Genomic DNA, 9,655 nt, shown 5'->3' on the forward strand with positions numbered 1-9,655 from the left:
TGCTGGCAGGAGCTGAGCCAGTTTTGAAAATTCTGGCTCTCACCCCACAGCACCAAATAGGAAGCCCGTTGCATTCGTGGCAGACAAATGTACAGGAAGGGACAAAGTAAACCCTTACCACTTTCCCTCGTACTCGAGCTTAGTTTTCCCTGATCCAGCAGCTTGCACATTTTACTTCTGCACTCACTGCAAAGCCAGAGACTCCAGCTCTGAGAAACAGGCAGCTGGCCCTGCCTGTGCTGCCCAGCACGAGGGGCAGGTCCCCATTGTCTCTGAGGTGAGTACTGCCCGACAGGACCAGGCTGCTTGGTCATAACAAGGACAGAGGTCTCAGTGCAGGAACGTGGGTTTATGCAGGACGTTGCATAAGCATAGAGTTAGTTTTAAGTCCATATCCATGCTTGAGTGCTATAGCAGTCAGCATGATAGAAACAGCTACACTGAAGTCAAGTTAGTATCTGAGGTTAAAAGAGAACAAGCTAAGGCAGAAGACTCCAGACCTTCCTAGGGCACTGATCTTTTGGTGTGTCTGTGAGTCGTTGTGCAGGCCCAATTCAAACCAGGGCAGAAGCTGCCCCGGACTTAGCTCATGGTCATGTTCTGAGCAGAAGCCACGAGGCTGCATGACCTGTTTATCACTAAATAGCAGATGATTCACAGCTCCTGAGTGAGGACTCAGGAATTCTAACTTCAGGTCCTGAAACCGGTGCTCGCAGCAGAGTGACACCAGTCCTACCTCAGCCACCTGCACACCTCTCCTGCTTCCTTCTTGTATCCATTCTAACTCCTTTCATAGCCAATACATTGCCAACTGCCACGGGGGGTTCTGAATTACACCTTGTGCAGTTTCTAGTCATTTGCATCACGCTACTGCACACACTTGCAGCATCCCTCCTCCTCTGTAATTTACTGAGACAGCTGGATAACCCAAACACAAACACTAAACCAGGAGGGGAAAGTGGCAGAGTACAAGGAGCTCAGCTACCTGGCATGGTGTCTCTCACATCTCAGGTGCTCATGTTTCCACCAATCAATAAGTTTTCTGTTTGTCCTTTGCTCAAGTCAATCCCTCTCTTCCCTCTGAATAAAATTGTAGCTATAGGGAAAGGAGACTTTGGCACAAAGCAGCATGTTGTGTTTCTTTCCCATGGGAAAGTCCTGTTGAATAAAAATTGAAAACAGCTTTCAAAAACAACAGATTCTTCTTGGTAAATCTGTCTCCTCTTCAAGTCAGAATACATGTTATGCCCTGAAGAACTAAGGGAATTATTCTGAAGCTTTATTTAGGCACTGCAAGAAAAGAGCCTGTAGCTGTAGCTTGGGTTTTATTGGGAGTATGTTCCCATTGCTTTGGCTTCCAGTCAGTATAATCATGATTTCAGAAACCATTTCAAGGGAGGGAATGATGACCCTGTGGTTGAGACACTGAGACTGGATCAGTCTGGATCAGTTCCTGGCTCTTTCAGAAAGTATAGCCATGGGCAAATCATCTCATCTGTCTGCCTCCCCATGAAACAGAGATGATAATGTCTCCTCTGTCTGACATGTCTATTTAAACCATGGAGAGCACTTAGGATTTAAACTTACAAGGCAAAAAGGGGAGATGTGATCCACATCTGTGCTTCCCAGAACCCTCTTCAAAAGGTCAGATTCTGCCCATTACAATGGGCATAGTAAAACATCTTTCCATTGGTTTAGTGGAGTTACTCCACATATGCATTGAGCTGCATGAAGTCAGAACTTAGATCCAGTATTCTGAGAGCTTCACGTGGTTTCTTCTTCTTTGTCAGGACCGTGGTCAGAGCTCCCATCAGTCCATGAACCCTTTTCAGTTTCCACCTGGTCGGTCTGTAGTTCTGCACCACCTCTGAGATTTGCAGACTCCTCCAAATTCAAAAGCATTGTTCAGTTGTACTGCCTGTCTTTTACCAAAACACAACACAAAGCATCTCCCCTCAAACCAGAAATGCCGTAATCTAACCTAAATGATTCACGTGTCAAGTAGGAAATCTGAAATATCAAACCCAAGCATTCAAGTGTACCCATGAAGGATGATCAGGATGTTGGAGTTGCTAATAATTTTACATAGGTGTCAAGTTATGAAAGAACCCATATGGTCCTTTTGAGTTCTGCACTTCTGTTAAAAAACTCTATGTCTGTAGAATTGCAGCAGTTGTTGGCTGTCTTAGATGTCTTCAAGACAGCATCTGCTGTTCACCTGTGCTGTGAGGTTGGGAATTTTAGCCCAGCCAATGCTCCCTGTACTCCCTCTACGTCCTGACCCCACCACAGCCTTCCAGCTGGGAAAGTTTCACGGTCAGAAAGGTTGTTACAGAAATCTGCCCAGTTCAGTTTATCACCTCTGGCAAACTGCAGAAATGGGGCTGCAGGTGTCCGGCTCACATGTCCCCTCTTTCCCATGCCCCAGAGCCACACAAGGGGAGGGAGAGCTGTTGGGAGTGTCCGAGCAGGTTCTGCCCAGAGCTCTCTGCAGAGCAGGCACAGCCACAAGCACAGAGCTCTCATCCCAAGACACACCAGTTCCAGGTCCTGGAGACACAGCTCATGCACAGAGCTCTCATCCCAAGACACACCAGTTCAGTGTCCTGGAGACTCAGCTCAGGCACAGAGCTCTCATCCCAAGACACACCAGTTCAGCATCCTGGAGACACAGCCACAGGCACAGAGCTCTCATCCCAAGACACACCAGTTCCAGGTCCTGGAGACTCAGCTGGGCAGCAGGGCTGAATGCAGTCGGCACTGCTGAACGCTCGGGTGCACCCACAGCATTGCATAACTCAGTGCTGTCAGCTCTTCCCAGACAATGTGTTGTGGGTATTGGCTGCACAGAAGGTCAGTCTGTGCTGGGAAAACAAACGGCTGCTTTGCTCAGTGCAGCAGTGAGGAGGGCCAGGAATAGCCTCTGACAGGAGACATTTAGCCTTGTTAAGTGTTGTTACTGTGATGTGGTCAAAGCATTTTGACTTAGCTTTCAGCAGGTCAGACTTAATGTACCTTTTTTCCACACTGTGGTGTGTGGAGGGACTAATCCAGATTGGCTCCTGGTTCCACTAGTTATTACAGAGAGAGCTGTCAGCCCAGAGCCCTGACTGTCTGCACGGTGGGTGAGAGGTGGGCTGTGGAGCAGGGGCACACGGAGTTCTGTCCCACATGCTGTGCTGCCTGTCTGGAGCAAAATACTGGGGACAACAAGGCAGCTTGTGTGACTCCCTAATAAAGCAATTGTTTATTTCAAGCAAATGCCATAGAAGGCTAAAGATATTAGTGATAATTAAATCCCTACCTGACTGGGAAGAGAATCATATGATGGAAGTGCCAAGCTGTAGTGTGAACTCATTACAGACTAGACACCAAAGAATGGTTCTCATCCATGTCCTTCCCAAAAGAAATGCTTTGTTTGGAGCTTGCAGTTAACCACAAAACCCACATTGCCTTTTGCTCGCAGAATTACTTAACACCTCTGAAAGGTTATGCACAGGCAGCTCCTGCAGTCAGCACCCACCAGCATTCCCACAGTACCTTTGCTCCCAGAGAAGCAATTGGGAATTTCAGAGGGGCAGGAAAAGTAAAGTTATGCATTAGCAGCTGATCTGAGAGGAGAACACAGGTTTGTGTGCACCTTGAGCAAGTGAGAAGTGCCCATGAGGACTGCAATGTGCTGGTGTGTCAGGGGCTCCTCTGCCTCGTGGGATATTCCCAGGGGTCTGAGGTTCTAAGTGCACATGGGGTTTTCCTAAATGGATGCAGTTAGGATGACACAGCCTTCCCTCACTGGGGACAAGAGAAAAGCAGCCAAAAAGTGTTTAATTAAGGCATAATTTATTTTTCTCTTCTGCAGGGGCTATTGCTATTCTGTGAGACAGATAAAGCAGCACATTAGGAATGCATATAAACTGTGCTGCCAGGGAAACCTGACTTTGGTTCTGGCTTCCTTGCTTCCTTTAATCCCACATACAGCATCCCTGCTGAGAGCAGCCTGCTAGGAGCTTGTGAATAATGGAGAGGAAAACACTGAGCAAAGTCATCGAGCTGCAGATCTGCTGCACAGAGTGGTTTTACTTAACCCATTCCTCTTAATTGGTGAGCTGAAGGTGTGTGGATTGAGGCAGCTGCACACAGAGGAGTCAAGAAGGTACCACCACAAGAAGTGGCAAGAATACCAGGAGATGCAGAAATAGTAAACACCTGCTAGGTTTGGGGTTATTCCCCCAGGTATCTATTTTCTAGGATGAAGCAGCCGTTAGAGATGTGTAAGACTGCTTTTCTCATTATTATTATTATTCTGGAGATATGAGAAATGCTATCTAGCTCATGTGATGTAGGTAGAATCCTTTGTCCTCTCAGCCTCCCATAGCACCACTCCTCTGGAGGATCCATTTCCATTACACACCTCAGGAAACTCTGGTGTCCTCATGAATGGAGAAAAAATATTGCAGACAGCAGAAGACACACAACTGTACCAGGTGTTCCCAGGTGTGGGGGGAGATGAAGCAGCATGGGAAAAGCTGTGTGGAAAACCAGGCTGAAAAATAACAGGGCATGGAGCCCCGTGCATGTGTGTCTGTGGGGAACGAACAAAAGCTTAGCAAACGATGGGAGTTATCAATTCTGATGCTTACAAACTGGCTGTAATTGATTGTCTTCTCTGCTCCACTCAGCTGCCTGCCCCAGCAGGGTGCTGGGAGCTCTGTGGCTGGAGGCCAGGCCAGTGTGTCCTGGTGCTGCCGGTGGGTTCAGCGGGCACTGCCATGTGTGCCTCACGGGCAGTGCAGTTCAAGTGCTGCCACTGCCTCTGCCTGCGTGTTTTAACGGAGCAGAAGTACAAGGAGAAAGAGAAGACAGAACTCTTCCAGGGGAATGAGGCCCTGGTGCTGAGAACTGGCGTCAGAGGCAGCACACTGGAGATCACAGCGCGGGAATGCAGTCCTGGCTCACGTGCTCCTGCTGGAGTAATAGCTCTGGGCATGCCTCGAGGCTAATCTCGTGATCTCCTTGTAGACTGGGGTTGATAAAACTTACCTGTCTCTTTCTCAAGGTTTTGGAAAAGGCTGATTATTTAATTAGGAGTAATTAATCAAGATGACGCCTATTTAGAGAGCTTTTGGGCGGCCCTAGTAGGTGAGCCCTAAACTGACGTTAGAGGTGAGCACTGTTCAAGGCTCTGCAGGACTGAGACAGGCAGCAAGGAAAGCGTCTGGAGCTGTGGGCTACTGGCAGAGCTGAAAGTGGCTGCAGCTGTTCCGCCTGGGAAATGCCGTGTGTGGAATGATATCGGAATTTGTTGACCCCAAAATTCAGGAAATGGGCTGGAGTGGCTCATCCCCACCTGACTGGGCACTCCCTGCTGCTGATGACCTGGGAGGTGAGAGCAAAGGACAGGAACGAAGCCAGGGTGTCCCAGGGGAAGGCTCTGACCTGGGCTGCCCAGGTGTGTGCTGGAGGGTCAGAGCACCTCCCTGCTGTTCTGGAGAGCTGTGAAAACAGATGAAAAGCAGAATAGCATGGTGCAACTCCAACAGAAGCTTAGAGGCACATAGAGACAGCATTTGTAGGTCAGCTCTTCATACCAGTTGTGTGATTAAAATTATTTGGCAAAGAGGAACACCCGAGTGATTGGACACATTGAATCCTCCTGACCTGGGCTGTGGAAGGTATGATTCAGTTGATAAGTTATGAGCTCTAGAAATAATGGCCATTGGCACAAGGCTGAATCCTGGGAGTCAGAGCCTGCTGGATGAATCCTGACTGGCTGGCTGAAACTTTCTCCCCAGCTTGCTGTACTGTTCCATTCCTATAACTGAAACCGAATCCCTTTCCTCTTTGCCAAATCCCAGACTATCTATTTACTTCAGCACACAGAAGGTGAAGGGCTCTCTTCCCGTGTGTCTTGCTGTAAGCTCATAAAATCAGTATTGTCCAGGGCTGAGTTGGACCCATTTCCTCCTGGAGGGGACCTGGTTCCCAGACATCCCTCGCAGAGAAGCTTTAGGCAGTTAAGAATCTGCCCAGCCTTCAGCTCCCTGCAGGAGTGCTGGGAAAGGTGAGCTCCAGGCGCGGGGGAGCTGTGCCAGCTCACACATGGAACTGGGACCGGCAAATTCATGCTGGGAGTCCCAAGGGCAGTGCAGGCTCCACAGCCGCTCCTGGAGGCAGTTGAGAGCTGTACTTTCCCACACACAGAGAACAACCTCAGCTTTCACATAAAGAGGGGAGAAACAAGAAGCTACTGACAAAAAGAGACAACAAAAGCCTCGAGGAGAAAGTAATCTTATCTGTAGTTTACACTCAAAAGACCCAAAACGGAGGTTTATCTGTAGCAACAATGGGGCTCTCACTGTTCGAAAAGTGGAAAAAAGAACCCAAACAAAAACCCAACCCCGAAGGGCTTATCAAGTTACTCAGCTAATTGTTCTGCCATGATGTCACAAAGGGAATGAATGATGAGGTCACAGGGGAAAAGCAGCTCCTTTCTGTCCCTGGGAATGAGATCCCTGCTAAACTCAGGTGAAAATTTGAAATACTAACATGTTTGGGGTGTGCCGGGCTGAGATATCACCTGTCTCCCACTCGGAATTTGCAGTAAAATTTTGACAATTTTCGCCCAAAATAGGGCTCTTGAAGGAGCTGGGATAAAGTGTATCAGCACTGCAGTGTCTCCCCGCGCTCCCGTGGGGAGTTGCAGTAGAGGTGCCGCTCGCGGAGGTGCGAAGGAGCACTGATGTCAAAGACAGAGCTGTGCTGATTTCCTGCTCCTGAGGGCTCGAGCAGGGTCTGGGGAAGTCGTGCAAAGGCTCCCGTTGACTTGAATTAATGCTCTTTCTGCCCAAACCAGGCGTGGATCTTCACACCGCTGTCCCTGCGCTGCTTGCCGAGCATCCTCGGGAGAGCCAGGGAGGGACCCAGACCCACGGGATTTATCGGGAGCTACAGTCACACCTCAAACTCGGTATTTTATGTCTCTTTTAGTGACATCCTCTGTGCCTCGAGGTGACACAAGAGGGGGAAAACAGCTACCCAGGGACATGGTGCAATCCTTCATTTTCTCCCAGTCCGGGAAATTACTTAAGAAATTGAGCTGTTTGGGCCGATGTGTTTACTGCTACTGGTTTTGGCGTGCAGCCCCTGCCCAGATGAACCGGGTCCCTCGGGGCTGTAAATCCCTCGCGCTCCTCCCGGCGCAGTGGCACAGCCGCTGGTACCACAGGAGCAGAGATGCCAGATGGTCTGAGGCTGGAGCAGCGTTTCGTAACGGCGCTGGGGGTGTCTCTGTGCCAGCGCTGGGGGTATCTCTGTGACAGAGCTGGAGTGTGACAGAGCTGGGGGTGTCTCTGTGCCAGCGCTGGGGGTATCTCTGTGACAGAGCTGGAGTGTGACAGAGCTGGGGGTGTCTCTGTGCCAGCGCTGGGGGTATCTCTGTGACAGAGCTGGGGGGTATCTCTGTGCCTGCACAGGAGTGTCCCTGCACTGGGGATATCCCTGCACTGGGGGTGTCCCTGCACTGGGGGTGTCCCTGCACTGGGGATATCCCTGCACTGGGGGTGTCCCTGCACTGGGGGTGTCCCTGCACTGGGGGTGTCCCTGCACTGGGGGTGTCCCGGCACTGGGCCGAGGGGTGCCCTGCGGGGCTGGAGTGTGACAGCGCTGGGGGTATCTCTGTGACAGAGCTGGAGTGTGACAGAGCTGGGGGTGTCTCTGTGCCAGCGCTGGGGGTATCTCTGTGACAGAGCTGGGGGGTATCTCTGTGCCTGCACAGGAGTGTCCCTGCACTGTCCCTGTGACAGCATTGGGGGTGTCCCTGCACTGGGGGTGTCCCTGCACTGGGGTGGCCCTGCACTGGGGATATCTCTGCACTGGGGGTGTCCCTGTGACAGCACTGGGGTGTCCCTGCACTGGGGGTGCCCGTGCCATGCCTCGGGTCTCCCCGTGAGGCTGCACAGACCCCTGTGCCCGCGGGTCGGGGCTGGCTGTGTCCCTCGTGCCTTCCCGGAGCTCTGGTGCCCTCTGCAGCCGTGGGGACGGGAGAGAGGAGCAGCGGGCCCGGCGCTCCCCGCGGGGGCTGCTGAATGAAAAACTCTAATCCGTCCGGAGACAGCTGTTCTCCCCAGACCGACGCCACCCGCCGCTCGGCAGAGCGAGCTGTGCACACACGGGGCTCCAGCTCAGGGTGGGTGTGCAGCTCCTTCTCGTCTTCTGCGTTTTCTCTCCCTCACTGAGTTCTGTAAAATGCAACACGGAGATCCTCGTGTGCTTCAGCTGAGCAGGGCAGATACGGGAGCTGCTTTCTTTCGACATGCTGAGAGTCAGGCTCCTTCTGCTCCCTCTCCTCCTGCCCCTTGTGTCCGTAGGCTCTGCTGGAGCACTTTGCTTTCAGATCTTTCCCTTCTTTGTTTCCTGTTGTTGAAGGTGTTGGGGTTTTTTTAAACACAGCTATTGTAAAATCATTGTAATGTTCTGCACAGCAATATCCCACTTTCCTCAAAGGTTCTGTTGCCAGTAGAAGTTGACTTTGATGTTCTTGGCACAGCTTGCTTTGAGCCCCTGGTGTGTCGGTCTAAGCATCTCTGGTCAGGAAAAGGAGCTCCTGGGGTGGCTGTTGGTTAAGTCCAGGTGTTGTGCGAGCTCAGAGGAAGAGGATGTTGGACCTCTTGGGCCCAGCTCAGAGCTTTGAAGTTCCCTCAGGCTGGATCCCAGCCCTGAGTGCGCTCACACAATAATTACATTATAATGATATTTAATTACATAGCAGATAAAAATAAATAGGAAAAACAAACAAGACTCAGGAAAGGTGATTTGTGATGCCAAAGCATCCTAACACAGAGACCCCAATATCTGGGGTGTTTGTGTGTGTGTGCTGAGGCAATTTCAGAATGAGACCTGGCTTCCCATGCAGGTCCCTGGCTCAGCATTACTCTGGATTTGGCCTTCTGTACAGCACACATTGAGAATTGCCTAACAATTTATTTGAACATGGATGAGATCTAACCTTTTGCCACAGCACCGAAAGGTGGTCACTGTGATCAGAAACCCTATGGACTCCAAACAGCAGTGAGGAAGGAGCTGGTGCCAACTGTACAGGGTTGGATTTTCCTGCATGCTCAGCTGATGTCTTGGCACCCAAGTAAAACCCAGATTTTCTGTAGGATTCAGCACCCAGGACTGCACCTACTCCTGAGCTCAGCATCTGAGCAGGCCCTGAGCTGTGACTGCTGAGTCCTGAGGATGTGGGGCACATCCTTTCAGCTGGACCGAGGTCCACAGCGAGTTCACTGCTAAGGAGCACTGTGGTAAGTTCACTGCTGGCAGAGGAAGGCAACAGCCAGCAAGGAACCAGGTGTATTACTGCAGACTGAAACTTCAGGGCAGGTTTGCCATCCATGAACGCTGACCCTGCCTAGCCACGAGGAGATTCTGTGCCCTGTAATCCCATGTTGATCTGGATTACTTTTTTATTTAAAGAAACTGACCTCCAGCAGCCACACCAGGTCTCTGGCCCAGCAAGCAAGTCCTGAGCACAAGGACAGAAATAAAAGTTCTGACTAAAAAAAATAGTGGTGACCACTATTGGGCCTCAGTAAAACAGCCAAGGAGTACAGGAGAACATTGTCTGACATAGAGCTTGACATTTCATTTATAG

The sequence above is a fragment of the Acanthisitta chloris genome, unplaced genomic scaffold (assembly GCF_000695815.1).
Source record: "Acanthisitta chloris isolate BGI_N310 unplaced genomic scaffold, ASM69581v1 scaffold37716, whole genome shotgun sequence".
Lineage (NCBI taxonomy): Eukaryota > Metazoa > Chordata > Aves > Passeriformes > Acanthisittidae > Acanthisitta > Acanthisitta chloris.